Genomic DNA, 17762 nt, shown 5'->3' on the forward strand with positions numbered 1-17762 from the left:
TTAAAAGATGATATCCACTCTACGTCATCAACCTTTGCCCTTGGCCGACATACCCTGGTCCTGTTCCACCTATCCTTTTTGCATACGATGTTCCCTAAATTTCTTTCGCTCTCTGCATTACGTTTCTTCTAAACAACTAATCATTTTGTACATATCTCAGATCCGTCCTACCATAAAATATTGTCCCCCACATCTGGGTCAAGCCTCTAACCTCTCTCAGGCTTCTTCTAGGTTATATTCAAAAGAGCAGTTAGGTTAATCCATCTCTCTCTCTACTCACAGATATTCTTTTTCTGCTGCATGACTTTTCTATAGATACGTCCATGGGCACTGTTCTTCAGAATTTGATTCTAGATGAATTTTTCTCCTTTCTAAAGATAGGGATGCTCTCTAACCTCTAAAAACTTACCTATTCGAAACTATTACATTAATGTTTTTAAGCTTTTTTATTTCATAAACATTTGTAACATGTTTAAACTCTGTCTCACATTATATATTACAATATATTAATTTCGTTGAAATATTAACACCACGGTATATTAATTTCGTTGAAATAAATACTTTTCAATACTACTGTACCAAACAGTACAGTGAAATTTTGATTATAACGTTATTTATTGTAACTAGATTATATATACTTCTTTTTTTTTATTTATTTTTATAGGGGAGAGGAAATGATTTAGTGCTCCGTAACAGTTTAGACTAAGGTACCTGCAAGATAATCCGATGTCCGTGTTTGAATAGGTCTGGGTTGGATTCCCATTACAGAATGAAGAAATTTCTAAAGGCCTCTTCACTCAAGGTGGAGAAAAGAAGGGTACTACCTGCTCTGGAGTAAATCCGGCTATCTCTTGCACTGATCACAAGAGATAGCCGGACTGTGGTGCATCCAGTGATTAAAATACTTGAACGTTTTGAGTACTATCCCTTGCAATTTGGGCATAGAACGCCTAGAGTAGACTGTCTAAAAGAAATTATAAAGGCCTAATGCAGTGGTTTAATGTTAAATGAACTGGGTCGTGCGTTACCCAGGGAATACCATGCAAAAGCGACTGGCCTCCAACTTCCCCCCCCCCAAAAAATGTTTCTACTTCCATTGTTTTAATTAAAAAAAAAAAAAAAAAAAAAATACTGATTTTTGTTCCATTTACTCTCCATCAAATCTTGTAATGCCCAATTTGCAATTTCCTGTTTTCTTCAATATGTTGCAGCCATGGATTTGTTGGCTTGATCTTGTCTGACCAATTGATCAGATACTGTGATGCAGTCAGAAAGGAACTGGATGCAAAAAATAATACTGATATCATATATTTGGAGTTCAGGAAAGGTTTTGATACTATTACACACAAAAGACTGCTGTACAAGTTGGAGCAGTGTGGCATTAGGGGCAAGTTACTGCTCTGGATAAAGGGAACATTAAGTGGGAGAAGACAGAGTGGATATCAATGGACACTGCTGTCCCCCACCGTTCGGCTCATTGTTTTCTGCATTTATTAATGATATTGATGAAGGTGTATATCAGACAATGTTATGTATTAGTTTGCAGATGATACAAAGGTTGTCAAAGTGGTTAACGACAGTAGTGACGGTATGCTACTGCAGTATGTAGAAAAATTGGATCAATGGGGGAGAAATTGGCAGTTGAGGTTTAACATTTACAAATGCAAGGTACTGCATATGGTTTGCAGTAATCCCAGAGCAACTTATCAACTACACTTAGGGTGGTGGAAAATGAAGACCTGGGGGAAATTGTGCAGTCAGATATGAAGTTTACTGAGCAATGCAGACAGGCTGCCAGGGCAGCTCATAGGGTTTTGTCAATGATATTCCCATTGCATAAGGCAGTTGTCAGGCAGCATCTTGAGTAATGCATATGGGTCTGGAGGCCCCATTTTATGAAGGATGTTGATCTGCTGAAACACGTGCAGAAAAGGGCAACGAGATTGGTAAAAGGTATGAGTGGTTTTACCAAGACGAGTTTCAGTTCTTCAAATTACAGCATATGGAGGCAACTGCGAGATAATCTGATTGGTGTTTAAGACATTGAATGGATTGAGTAAGCTCAGTGGTTATGGCATTTTCCCTCTTGTTCAGACTACACACACGGGGGGCATAAATTCAAATTGAGCAAGGACGGTTGCAGGATAGATGTGTGGTTTGCCTTCAGTCAGCGGGTGGTTGATTGTTGGAAAAACCTTCCATCTGTTGTTGTGGAGGGTATAGTTTGAATGTTCAGGGGAGAACTAGACAAACTATTGGAGGGCAGATGGACAAGTGATATGAGAAATTTTTTTTGGCTGGTCTGTAATCTTGCTTTCTTGCATCATACGTCACTAATACTAATATAATGAATTTTCCTGACTTCTAGAATCTTTTATGTTAACATGGCTTGGCAATATTCTAGAAATCCTAATCCTGACATGATACCTCACGTCTGTCAACTTGGTATTGTATTATTCCAATGAACGTAAATAATTGTTTTTGGTAAATCTTGTGCACCATTCAAAACATAAGTTGGCTGGTCTTTTACTACTCAAAGTAGCACTTTCCTGTATTAGAAAAGTGTTTTTTGTAGTAGTAGTACAATATCAAGACAACTCATTTTAAAGGTGGGCAAAACCTCCATTTTCAACTAGCCAGAATATTTGTCAACAAGGGAATTAATTACGTGTAGGTAATTAATTTTCTTGTTGACAGTGTGTCTGCTCATGTAAAACTTGAGTGGATGCACTCGGGCTATCTCCAGTCACAGATCCTCTGTTTATAAGAGCATTTCAAAAGAGAAGGAAGACACGATTCATCCTATTATATATGCAAAACCACAGTGTAATGAGTAGCATTATTTCCAGCAATTCACATTGAAAACAGCAAGTTCCAATAAGTTTGTGCAAATGGCAAAACAAAACACAACATAAAATTCAAAAGAATTTCATTAATTTACAGCAATCATGTACATTTAACAGTATTATAAAGTTGTAGTAATTTATTTGTAGCCACATGTTAAATTCAAATCCAAAATGAAAGTTGAATTGGAATTTTTTCCCAACCTTGACAAAATTATAATCCAAGAAAAATACAAAAACCTAACTTAACGAAGTGGAAAAAAAAAACTGTTGCAGAAGTGGTTTGCTAATTCTGCATAAGCTTATTAAAACTTACTAGGGGTACACACATCTAAGGGCCACTCCATGACCCTGGCTTTACTGCCTTCATCCTAGATACCCACCTTTGCCGAATTTTTTATAAGATCTACTTTCCTTTCATTTCTTGTAATTCATCCAGTGTACAGTATAAATCTGCCCTAAACAAAATGGAAATACCCTCATACCACTTTATTAGGTAGGTATACCTAATAAAGCAGCCACTTAGTGTATTTCTGTATGCTTTTATTAAAACGTTACTTGCAAACCATGTAATACTTGCATCATATACCAGTGTTTTAAACCATTGGTTGTTCATAAGGTCCTAAAAAAAAGTCCTTGTAATTTTTTTCCTAGTGCTTCCCACATGCTTAAAGTATCCATTAAAATAACATCTAACAAATAAATTTTTTGGTTATAAAATAATGTGAAGCCCAAACATCTTTGTGGTCCTAATAAAGTTGTCAGGCAGTTAATAGTTTTCTGTATATTTACTGAAATAAAAACATATTTCAGACTTTATATAAGGGGTTATTGTTTATTCTATTGGATCTGTTTCTTGCTGAATACAGGATTGCTTTAGGTAGTGTTTATCATATGGCTTTCATCACAATGTAAAATCATATGAAATATGTGGAGCCCACCACCAGATCCATTTTTTTCTCAATTCTCACATTTCCCATGGAATAAGATTTCCTGGTAAATGCAGTCTACAGTTGTTGCATAGATATGCAAGTGTTACGTGGACAAGCATGGGAGATTGAAATATGTTTTTTCGACAAAACATGATTGTTGGTGGAAGGTGAGGAGGTGGTTTTTTTATTTATTGTACTAGGCGGTCCCAGTCAGCTTTCCTCGCATCCCCACCACTACTGAGGTGGTGTGCATTTCTGAGGCGGCACATCTAGTGGACTGAACCTGCTTCGTATGTGTGCTAGGAGTGGTAAAAACAAGGAGAAAAACAACCAGGCTGCACAAAACCCGTGGCACAAAATAGTAGATGAATGGGGCAGAAGATGACTGCAGCAGCTTGTGTAACAATCTTCGTCATCATGTTGCAAATGATTGCTAGATACATGGGACAGTCCAGAGCAGACAGCTGACTCAACATCCCTTCTGACTAAACATCACAATGGATGAACTGCATTTCCTTTTGTATCATATCCATGGAAGATTATGTGTATCACAAAAAGTTGACCTAAATGCATGGTACAAACAAGTGACTGATAGTTTTGGTCCAGGGAATGCTTTGCTGTGATATCCTAGGTCAGTGTAGTGATCTGTGACTCTGCTCTTTATGTGCATCACGAATGAGTTAAAGTAGCAAAAAACTTACCAGCCACAGTAATTCTGAGTTAAGTTCTCAGTCTTTTTCTCTAGCATTTTTGTAAGCCAAGATATAAGCAATTATGTATCAAGCAGACTTTCTGTAGACAGGCAGGTAGATTTTTAAATCTGCATAATTTGAAACATAGAAGGGCAAATTTGTAGATTAAAAACAATTTTATTATTGACAGAAATAAAGCAACGATAGTTTTTTTTCCGAGGGGGGGGGGATCTGCCAGTAAAGCAATAATAATAATAAAGAATCAAAAGGGATTTAGGTGCATAAAACTGTGATACTGCTCCAGTTCTTTTGAAGACTTCAACCCTCAACTGCCTAGTGTACCTCAGTTTCCAAGATGAGTCCTGCCGAAAATGTGTTATGGGATCAAATAGACTATCAGACATATAGATCCATCACTCTATTGTGAGACAGTTATGGGATATCATACAGACAGTATGACTACCCAATTTTTCAGATGTGTTGAAGCCATCCTGAGAGTCAACGGAGACCCAGCTTGATATTAGGTAGGTACCCTATTTCAATGTTATCCTTCCAGTGTATTAGTCACAAAAAGATGAATGCATATTTTCATCATAAATATGTGTTGTTGATAAAAGTTTGCATTAGTTGTGAAAACAAAACAAATTAATACTACTGGTGCAAAGTGTAAACATAGCAGCTGAAAATTTGACATTCAAACAATGCAAAGCAATTTAAGTAGTATTGGAAATACAAGAGTGTGAAGTTCAAAGATAAGAGTCGTAAACCTGCTACAAAATCACTATCGTGAAGAAAAATTTCAAGAATTTGTGATAAATTTGAAACATATGGTACTATGCAGGCAAAAATCTGAGAACCCCCTGCTCATTAGAGGGTGAGGAAAATTCTGATGTAGTGATTTGCACACCACCATAAAAATCTAAGGTGAACTGTTTGTGAGACTGGAATCAGCAGAGCAAGTGTACAATTGTATTTTCAAGAGCTTTCGGATAAGATTGGTCAGACGAAGCAATGTTCACACACTTGATGCCAACAATTTTAGGCATTGGTCCCCTGATAATCTAAACATTTATATAAAGAGAAGACAGCAATATCAGGAGTTAGACTATGATGTCTTATCTGGGAAAATTATTTTTTGAAGGGAGAGTTACCAGTTATATGTATAAAAAATTTATATAGTATGAACGAGAGCTGTAATGCTCAAAATGTTCTATGTTGATATCAATATTTGTAAAATAATAAAGTAATAAATATATTACCTAGAACACTTCCATATGATACTCTCCAGAAGTTTCTCATTTTAAATTTCTGGAGAGTATCATACGGAAGTGTACTATATTGAGGTAAACTCTTATTATTTTACAAAAAATTTATATATAAATTTTATATACAAATAATGTTTTATTAAATAAATAACAAGCTATTTAACCCTCTATCAGGCACGATAAAAATATAACATTAGGAGGCTTGTTGAGTCTTTATTATTATGTTTATAATAAATGTATGAAGTAATTCAAAACTGCTTTTTGAAGCAACTTTTTATTTTCCCTCAATTAATAACAGAACTGTGAAAAATCCATTTTTTTCTATTGAAAACATTTTTAATTTTTTAAAATACCTAACCACTTCCTCTTACATATGGGCATTATCCTTACTGTCAGTGAGCAAAACTTGAAATAAATATTGAACATCTGACTTAAAGTGAAGTGTCAGCATTGTGAAATGCTATAATCAAACATGGAGCCAGCATACTCAGTGACAAGACAATGAAAAAGCCACCAATCTTAAATTTGTGTTTTAGTGTGCGTGATAGCTATATCAAGCACACTTAAAGCCCAAAAAAAAAAAAAAACTTTTTTTTTTTTTTTTTTTTTACGACCAAACTTCTTCAATAATTATACAGAGCAAAAGCCAAGCCAACATTAAGGAAAACTAAATATCAATTCATATCAATTCATATCAATATTGTTTTAATAGATATTATTATTTCAAATTTAAGTTACTTTTGATGGACATTCACCACCAACAATACCTAGGGGTTAAGTACTCTGAAATTGAAGAATGTGTTACGATTATCATCTGGTATTTTACACTAGACCACCTCAGAGCCTACCGAAGATGAAAAACAGTTCTGGTGCTTTAAAGCAGCTTTCCAACCCTTTTTAATATATGGACTCATACTTAATGCATAGCATGTAGTTATACATTATGTTTTCATAGGCATACCTGTGTTTCCCATCACTATTAATGGGACTGTTGCTACTGGAGGAGAAAAAAAAAGCTCTGTTTTATTAAGTCATGTAGACCACGGGCTGGGAAACAATGCTCTACAGCAGTATTTTTCAAGCTACGCTCTGCAGAGCCCTTGGGCTCCCATAGTCTGGGATTCTGAGGAAATTTTAAATGTTTCTAAAACTATAAAACTGAATCAGAATACGCTTTGCATAAAAGTAAAATTGGCCTTTTCTGAGTGACCCTGGACTGTCAATGGTGCATGTTATATATGTAAAGATGTGGTGCTTGTGACAGATTGTTTCTATTTTTAGTGTATTTTATTTTTTATTATTAAGGCTCCGGAATGTTGTTTTTTCTTTCTGATGTGGGGCGCCGCATGTCTAAAAAGGTTGGGAACCCCTGCTCTAACGCATTCATTGCTCCTAGAAGCAGTAGGCCAACAACCCTGACAAAATATTCAAACCGTTCACCGCTACATTTTTCATATGCAGTCATGTTCGCTGAAAGAGCCAACTCCCCCCCCCCAGAGGTTTCAGGGACATCACAAGATATCTTGATATATCACAGAAGATGATTTTATGTCACAAGGCAAACATTATGGTTATAGCAATAAGATCAAATATGTTTAATCAATAACTGAATGATCTGAGTTTGTGACTAGGATGGATATGATCAGTACCTGTTGTTATATAGACAAGACTTAGTTCTACTTTAATGGCTCTCTCAGCAATCATAACTGTCACCGTGGGTAAGGGAGAATGACATGCTTCTACTGAACCTCTTCTCTATGATGAAAAAGCAGCTGCATGGTGTGGCTTTGTTGTAATTTCTAATGATCTATATTTCTGAGGAAGAATTTAGCTGGGTAATCAAAACTGTTAGAGTAACTGGAGAAAGACATGCTAGCCTTTGTTTCATTCAAATTAAGCAAATGAATGGTCCTTGAGAGAACAAGACAGTGTCATATTCAAGCTAGATAGTGCTACCTTATTTCCAAAGTGGCTAGTCTTGTCAAGACTGTGCGTTTGGCAATAATCTTATTGACCACAATTTTGATGTTAAATGGCCTGCACACAAAGGTCCCATCTATTGAGGCTTCTTGAAATTTATAAAACCTAGCCTTCGGCTTTTATTCAGAGATTAGGTTTTATAAATTTTGAATTGAAACATGCAATTAGAAGAGGTTTTCAACAATGATCATGAGCAATTTAATAATTCTGAATAATTTTATTTCCCAACTGGCCTTAATAATTAAATACAAAGGTGGTCAAATAATGAACATTTGAACAGATCGCATGTTCTATCATATAGTGGTTTAGTGTGCATGAATTCTCAATTATGAATGCAATAAAAGTGTTTCAGAAGTATGAAGATGATGTTTTTAAATTAAACAAGGATGGGAAGCAACTTTCCAATCAAAATTTAAATTCAGAAATTGTAAAATCTATATGGCAATATAGTCCAATTTTAATATCAAATTCAAAAAATATGACAAGACAGGTCTTTATATATATTTAGGAGCATTAGCAACTAAGGCCATACTGCTCCGGGGATATGCGGTGGTCATTCCCTGACCTTTCCGCATCCTCCGTATTTGGTGGTCACGGGCTAGAACCCCGGTCTAATCAAGAAGCGTGTGCTACGCACTGCTGCTCCTGCCCACCTGGCTACGGAGGCACCAAGACAGGTCTAGATGACAAACAGCCTAAATCTATAAATAATCAGGGTACACCCTCGTGCCTTTTAACTGTAAGATTCTATACATCAGTGTAATAAAAACACGGAATTCGCACGATTGTGATTTAAGCTGAAGGCATATGATCCAAAAGTTCAGGGACTGACTTTGTATCTTGAAACTGCCACAATGTGTTGTGACTTGTCATAAAATGTAGACACAGTATGCACAAATCAACCATTTACCTGTAATGTTTGAAATTAGTGCACACTGAATAGAAGATATTTTGTGTTTAGGGAAAAGTGTAGCAGAAAACAGAGGAGATGCCATGTGTCATTCAAAGCCGTTTCAATAGTTTGCACAGTTTAAAGAGAACTGCTTATCCATTGAATACGATCTTTGCTCTGGCTATTCTTCAACTTCAAAAAAAAAACAAAAAAAAAACTAATGATTCAGTTGCTCGTGTCTGATCAGGACTGATTGGTGTTTAACTATCTACAATGTTGTAGTGAAATTGGTATCTTATAGGTTATTTCAATCAATTTTAACACAAGATTTTGGGAATGTGACATGTTTATAACTCAGGATCTTCATAAGTAAGCCGCTGTTGATCCACAATTTTTTTCTCATTGTTACTGGTAACGATTCATGGGTCTATGGCTGATCTGAAAACAAAGGCACAGTCTTCTCAGTGAAAAATCCATCTTCTCCAAGGCAAAACAATCGCAATAAAGAGTGAAGATCATCCATATGGTATATTTTTCTTAATCTCATGGGGCACTGTTCATTATGAATTTGTTCCACCCACTCAGAGTGAACAGTTCTGCAGCAAATGTGCAAAGCTGTTCAGAGAAAAACAGATGGAAAGGTGAGCTTTAGGGAATTGGTGCTTGCATCCATCATAATCAGAACTTTCCATTCAAGAATTTTTTCCAAAGCAGCACTCATTGTGGTCCATCTGTCATACTCATCAGATCAAGCCCCTCTTTTTTGTTTTCCTAGCCTTAAAGTCCCCTTGAAACGTCACAGATTTGGAACCGAGGAAATTATTCAAAATGCAGCAGGAACTATTGGCAATTCCATAGCTGCCAACTTTTGACTTTCAAAAAGCTGGAGATCAGGCATTAGTAAAGTCCACACTGCACTAGATATTAAACTTCATTGGTAGAATACAGGAACTCCCCGACTTATGCAAGGGTTGCATTCGGCGGAATGCTACGTAAGTCGGGGAATTTCCCCCATGCTTGTGCACAATTCGCAACTGTGCTCGCTGAATTGATTGAATCAAAAAATAAATTTTCGACGAACATGTAAATAGAATTATTTATTGTATTTATTCAAGTTTTTATCTCATGTGCAGGAAAAATTATAAAAGCCTGCAACTTAACCATTGCCAGAATCAACGTCTTCAGCTGATAAGTACACCGCTGCAAAAGTTGAGGGCTGTGGAGATTTAGAAGTGGTTGGCTAACCTTATGAAAATATTAATGGATGACTGGACGGTTGCTTTTTTTTTTCATCGTAGATAGCAAACATATCATTTACCCCTCTGTTAACTTTTAACAATCGTTCACTGTCAGGATCCATCTTCTCAAACCTTGCCACTGCCGATGCAATTTCATGAAATTCCATTTCTCTGGTGATGAAGCGTCTCGGCTCTTCATTTGGTTCATCTTGGGCTTCGTCAGCATTTTGTTCTTTCACTATCGCTGCCTACAAATCAATAAGTTCTTTGTTGGATAATTCCTTCTCTTCTTCCTCTATTAACTCCTCTACGTCTTTGGCCTCAACCTCCTACTGAAGAACTCTGCAACCTTTACAATCTTATCTGTAACCTCTTCGTATGATTCGTCGTTTTCAAATCCTCTGAAGCCTTTTACGTGCCGTAGGCATATTTACTTCCATGCGGCATTTAAACAACTTTTAGTAATTTCCATCCAGGCCTTATTGTAATTTAAGATGGCAAGGTAAATATTGTAAGATTTCCAAAAGTCTCTTAATGTCAAATTTTTATCATCGTCTACTGCAGACAATGCCTGAGCAAATGTTGTGCGTAAACAGTATGCTTTTAAATTCAAAATAACACCCTAATCCATAGATTGGATGGGTGAAGTCGTGTTTAGCGGTAGAAATACGATTCTCACATTTGAACTGAAATCATCTAGATGCGGAGGATGCCCAGGACCATTATCTAATAGAAGCAAAATCTTGAAAGGAACGTTGTTGTCTTTACAATATTTTTCAACCTTGGGAATGAAGCAGCATTTAAACCAATCATCAGAGAGATATTGTTATCCATGCTCTCTGGTTCTATCAGAAATGCACGGGTAGGGTGATTTCATTGATGCCTTAAATGCACGAAGATTTCCAGAATGGTACACAAGCAGTGGTTTAATCTGTAATCTCCCACTGTGTTATCCCCCAAGCAGGAGCGTGGCCCTATCTTTTGAAGCCATGGACTGCCATTGTCTTTTCCTCTTTGGCAATGTATATTCGATCCAGCATTTTTTTCCAATACAGAGCAGTCTTGTCACCTTTAAAAATTTGCTGTGTTGAATAGCCGCCTTCATCAATAATTTTTTCCAACACATCACAAAATTTCTCTGCAGCTGCAGAATCAGCACTGGCGACTTCACCACATATTTTAACGTTGTGGAAACCAACTTGAACCCATTAAACCACCTGTTGCTTGCCACGAACTTGGGTTCGGGTTCACCATACTTATCCTTAATATTTTTATAAATACTTGTTGCTTTTGCTTGAATGGTCATTAGACTCACTCAAGGGCACTCACTTCTGAATCTGATTTTCCATCTTCCATATAGCACCTGAACGCTGTTTTGTGATCACTGTTGATCTTAAGTGTGTTGATCCTTCGACATGTTCTTTTATACCCACACTGTCCTTTAAAATAGTATTCACTGTTGAAGCAGTGAGACCTAATTCCGTTGCAATAGATGACACTCTTTGTCCAGCTTTGTACTTCTTAATCATTTTCATCTTCATTTCTAAATCAATTTTGTTTCATTTCCTGGCAGTACTACCACTTGCACATTCTGTTGATTACTTTCCCTTCATCGTTCTAATACATAAATAGGAATGAAGAGAAGTTTCTGAAAATTTGTTTTTTATATGATTGAAGATTTCAGTGAAGGGGAACACATTTCATCATAATAGCGTAAAAACTCACACAATCTATCTTATCGCAAATGCAATAAGATAGAGTTTACTACCAGTGTATAATTAGATGCATGAACAGAAAGGCCCAATAAACCGGAAAGTGCAAATTGTTTTCATTGTTTAATGGTCGTGACCTTCAGAAACATGCTTTAGAAAAATATCACAAAGGCATTCAAAATTGATTCTTATAATGGGAACATATGATAACGTTGAAAGAGTAGTGCAATTTCCATTATAAATATGACCTTTTAGAGAGATAAATAGTTTAGAAATATAGTGAAATTTTCAACTTTCAAGGACCTGGAACAAATTACAAAAAAAAAAAAAAAGTAAAATAAAATAAATAAATAAATAAAATAAAATAATTATCATTGGGTTTACATTATATTTTCACTATACCCCAATTTATTCCTACGGGATGCAAAATATGTTTCCACAATTTTTTTAAAGTTTGTACAGGCTGGCAAAAACTCACGTAAAGTTGAATTTCCGTAAGTTGAGTATTACGTAAGTCGGGGAGTTCCTGTACACATTTTATATTAAAATACAACCATAGGATTGTTTACCAGTACAGTACACTTCTAAAGTTTTGCCAGAAAGAGATCTGAATATTCTCTCACGCTTAGTATTGCTCTGAGGAATTGTTAAAATGCTAAGCATGACCTAGGATAATTTGTTATATTTCAAGCTTCCTTGCATGTTTGTCAGTTCTCTAACCAAGGATCACTGTACATCAATTCTTTCTGCTTTTATAATGACATCTGGTAAGTTCTCAACTGAAACTGACAGAACTGTGCACATTCTGCCAGTTTCAGTGGCTCTTTAATGACTTGCTTGGCCTGTTACCAAAAGGTAACAGGCCAAGCAAGCTTTACCAAAAGTTATTTTTCTTGAGTTCTTAATTTGTTTCGTTTTAAAACCGTTTAATCATGAACTGGATTCGAACATGAGTCTGTGCCACCCACTAGTGATTTCGTGTTGTATTTCTCAGTTTGGTACATAAAGTACCAAAAATTTCTCTTTTTCACCACATTTAACACCCCTTTTTTTAGACTTGTCAAAGATTGATTACTGTTCCACCAGTCTGGCTACACATTTAACTAAAGATAGATAACATATACATACATGCTTAAAAAAAAAAAAAAAATTTTTTTTTTTTACTTCACTAGTTAGCATTAGTTAAAATTGTTCAAATTCATCTTTCCTTATAGCAACCAGGGCCGAAGTAACACGGTAAGCAGGACATAGGGGCGCCAACGTTAAGAAATAGCTTAACGTATATATATCTCGAACTGATAGCATAAGGTATAAAGTAAAACTAGATTGTGTAATACAAAGCACTGTATTAGGAATCTGTTAGCTTATTATAGTATCAATTAATCAAAAATAATATTAATCTTACTAATATTCATTGTTAATTAAATTGTAATTAAACGGAAATCATGATCCAGACTAAAGCTGCAAAGCAAAGATCAGACTAGTGAGAGTGCTGTGACTTGGGGGAGAAATGAAGGGGGCGATTCTCCAACGTGCCAGTCTCAAAAAATGTGTGAAATGTGAAATGTTTGCCGACCTTTCTAAAACAGGACATGATCTACCCAAGGAGGATGCCTTTGTGTGTGCAATGTGTCTAGAGTGTCAAGAAATTAGGCGCCAACTCAGCATTCTGATGGGCGTCTATGAGAGCTTGAGGTGTAGGGTAAATGCCCTTAAATAAATTAATATGAGGGCCCATCAAGCTCTCACAGCTGCATAGCTCAATGACAGAGCTCACTCCTGTGCATCAGGCAAAACAGAGCCAATCTCCAAGGCAGAATGCACTGGTCCAAAAGGAACTAGTTATTGTTGGTGACTATTGTCAGGGAGATGGGGAATATACTATGAAGAAGGATAGGTGGAACAGGACCAGGGCATGTCAGCCAGGGGCAAAATTTAATGTTGTTGTACACGTTGGAACTAATGACATTACAAGTAAGAGATCTATCTGCAGATTTACTCAACAAGTACAAGTCAATGTTGAAAAAAAGTCGAGAGTTAGGTTGAATGTCAAAGTGTCTGCAATTCTGCTCAGACACGATAGGAGAGAGTATATGATGAGAGCTTTGTTGATCAATTCGGCCCTGGAGAGCTTGTGCAAGGCTCAAGGGGTAGAATTTTTTTCCGCATGGTCTGTGCTTGTTGACAGGAGAGACTGCTTCTCAGGATGAGGTACACTTAAATAGAAAGGGTGCAAGAATATCTGCTGATGCTATCGAGGCAGTGTTAGGTGGGTCGGAAAACTGAAGCCTGGGGGGGGTTACACAGACTAAAAAGTTAACAGCGGTCACAGGCAGAGGCAAAAGTGATTCTTGCACTGCTTCTATTAGAATGAGCAGCAGCATGGAAAGCAATGTAATGGAGATTTCCAGGACTGCTGGGAGTCATAGTGGAACAAGTAAATACATGGGCTGTGTCAGGGTAACTAAGAGTGGGAACAGGTGCATGTGTACTTGCATGTACACCAATGCTAGGAGTATAGTTAATAAATTTGATGAGCCTGAAGTGCTAATCAAGACATGAAAGGCAGATATTGTTGGGATATCAGAGACGTGGCATCACAGATATAAGCAATGCAGAATTAGAGTTTGGTAATACGACGTGTACAGGAAGGGAGGAGGGGTTATGCTGTTAGTTAAGAAACACAAAATCTAAGGAAGTGCACCCAATTGATTTTGGTGGACAATGTAGTGCCGAGTCTTGTGTGAAATAAGCACCGGGAAAGAAAAAATGAGAGTAGGTGTGTTATAGGCCTAACGAATCTGATGAGTTAACAAGAAATAGTGGGTCAGTAAATCAGAATGTCTTATAATGGGGAATTTTAACTTTCCAGATATTGACTGGAACTTGTGGGTTGGTCACTTGCACACAAGCAAGACTTTTGTGGATTTATTGGACTACTGTTTTTTACAGCAACATGTTCGAGAAGCAACCTGAGAGAGTAATACTCTCGATCTGATTATCAGCAGTGATTATTCGTGCATTAAGAATTTGCAGATAAAGGAACCACTGGGTGACAGCGATCACAATGTACTGATGTTGGAATTACTTGAAGATGTAACTATTATCAAGGCTAAGGGGGAAGGGCTTTTGCTTTCGTAAAGGTGACTATAGAGGTCTAAGACAGTTATTAAATTATGTTGAATTTTAAATGCCTTCAGGGACTTAATTTTGGAAGCTACTAGGCTTTTCATTCCAACTAAGAAATACTGTTCAAGATTTAGGCCTAAATGGATGTCAGACGAATCAATCAGGCTTGTGGCAGAGAAGAATGTATGGGATGCATATAAAGTATCAGGTGACACAGAAGCCCATGGCACGTATAAACTAGTCTGTAATCAAGTCACAAAGGAGGTTAGGCAGGCGAATGCAGATTACGAGAAATCTCGGGCAAAGGATGCAAAGAGTTCTTTATTTATGTAAACTCTAGAAGGAAAGGGATTAATCAGATTGGACCACAACATATGTGGGTTGACTATTGATGATCATGCTCAGGTAGCTGATAAACTGAATGAGTCTTCTGCATCTACATTCACACATGAGGAGTTATTCAATGAGGGGAGTGCCAGAAGTTTATCAAATGCTAACAGGGAGCTAAGTGATTTTGTAATAACTAAGAACAGAGTGGAGGGAATCTATCCAATTATATTAAAGGAGGCAGCAGAGGAAGTAAGCAAACCCTTAGCCATAATTATGAGAGCTTCCTTGGACTGGAGGTGTGCAAATATATCACCAATTCACAAAGGGGGGTTGAAAGACATAAGTAACTACAGACCTGGTAGTTTAACTTGTTCCGGGGAAAATAATGGTATTACTGGTTAAAGAAGCATTGCAGGATCATCTAGACAATATTGCAGTAATAGTTAAGACACAGCATGGGTTTGTTAAAGGGAGGTCTTGTCTGACCAATTTGATTGGATACTATGATGTGGTCACAAAGGAACTGAATGCCAAAAATAATTTTGATATCATACACTTGGATTTCCGGAAAGCTTTTGATACTGTTGCACATGGAAGACTGCTGTACAAATTGTAGAGGTATGGCATTAGGGGTAAGTTGCTACAATGGATAAAGGGATGGTTGAGTGGGAGACGACAGAGAGTGGTAATCAATGGACACTGCTCTTCGTGGACAAATGTTATTAGTGGAGTTCTCCAGGGTTTGGTGTTGGGCCCATTGTTGTTTTCAGTTTTTATCAATGATATTGATGAAGGTATATCAGGTTTAATGTCCAAGTTTGCAGATGATACAAAGGTTGGCAGGATTGTTAACGACAGTATGCTACCCCAACTGGATCTAGATATGGTGGGAAAATGGGCTGAGAGGTGGCAACTGAAGTTTAACATTGACAAATGCAAAATACTGCATATGGGTAGCAATAACCAAAGAGAAACGTACCAACTGTGTGGTACTAAACTCAGGGAAGTGGAAAAGACCTGGGATAACTGTGCAGTCAAATATGAAGTTCACTGAGCAGTGCGGATGGGCCGCTAGGGCAGGTCATTGAGGTGATTATCCCGTTATACAAGGCAATGGTCAGGCCATACCTAGAGTACTGTGTACAGGTCTGGAGGCCTCATTTTAGAAAGGATGTAGAGTTGCTAGAACGAGTACAAAGAATGGCAACAAGATTGGTGAGGGGAACAAAGGGTTGCTCTTCCCAAGAAAGGCTTAAGTTCTGCAAATTTCAGTGCCTGGAGAGTAGGCACCTATGCGGAAGGTGATCTGATTAAGGTGTATAAGGCCTCAAATGGGTTGAGCACGCTGAATGCTGATGGGATTCTTCCTTTTGCTCAGACTAAGAACCTGAGGGGGCACAGTTTCAAATTGAGGAAAGATAGCCGTAGAATAGATGTGCAGAAATTTGTCCTTAGCCAGAGGGTAGTTGATTGGTGGATCAGGCTTCCACCTTTTGTTGTGGAAGTTAATAGCCTAAATAAATTTAAGGCTGAGCTGGACAGGTATTTGGAATGAATGGAGGGGTGAAATGGGAGGGTTTTTTTTGGCTGATGCTGCATAAGCTCACTTTCTTGCGTGGTATGCCTCTACTAATGCTAATGTCTGGGGGTGCTGAAATTCAAAATTATTATAATATTTAATAAAAGTATCTCAAGGGCGCCAAATACAATTCTGCCTAGGGGCCAAAAAAACCATAGTGCTGCCTGCGTGCAACACACTTGCTATGTATATTTACTACTACCTCACATTTGCACCTCTGGCCTTTAGGCAATTTGAGAATTTGTGCTGTAGGAAGCATGAATTAACAGCTGAAGGGATTAATTGAGTAGAACTGTGAAGTATCAACACATACTGACAAGTCACACTAGTCAGCTGCTTTTTGTGTGTCTATAGTCAGTGAGCAAATTAAGGTGTATTCCTGACACGGTGGGCAGTAGGGTTCATTCGTACCTCAGACTTAGTTCGAATAGCAAGGTCTCTACACCTACAGTATTGAAAAAGTAATTTTAAGAACAGGTTTTTAGCTTTTATGTACACAAAACATAAATTTATTTAAACATTTCCACTACCCCTTTGGGGGTTGCGCTCCACTGCACTTAGACCCAACTAACTTATAGACATGTTGGGAAAAGGCCTATATTTACCAGTTATCGCTGGGATTAAAACTCAGGTCTTTTCCACCCGGTGCGGGAAGGATGGTAATTCTACCAACTGTGCTACCTGCGAGGGAGATAATCTGAACAGCTGGTATGCTTAATCGTTTTCCAAATATTAGTTGCCCTTGAGCTCTTGATCACATAATGTAATCTCTATGTTACACCCACCCCTAACTATTCTTATAGATCTAGGCAAATTACTCTAACATAGACTTATGAGCCAAAACATTATTGCCACCTACTTATTAGTGTTGGGCTGCCCTTTACCACGATAACCAATTGTGCCCGGCCTGGCATCTACTTCACAAGACCACGAAAGGTGTCCTCGGGTATGTTGAACTAGCTTGACAGGATATACCTGAGTTCAGCAATGGAGCAAGGCTCTAGCATGGATTGGCAAATGCTACATTCCACCATATCCCACAAATGTTCAAAGGGGTTGTGGTGGGGGGGATTTGGCTGCCAGGGGGAGCACGCAAGATGCCTGAACATGATTCCTGGAAAATGCAGGCCACGTGACATCCATTGTCCTGTTGAGAGTCCAGTTCCACCA

The sequence above is a fragment of the Mastigoproctus giganteus genome, chromosome 12 (genome assembly GCF_048544385.1).
Source record: "Mastigoproctus giganteus isolate SK-2022 chromosome 12, ASM4854438v1, whole genome shotgun sequence".
Taxonomy (NCBI): Eukaryota; Metazoa; Arthropoda; class Arachnida; order Uropygi; family Thelyphonidae; genus Mastigoproctus; species Mastigoproctus giganteus.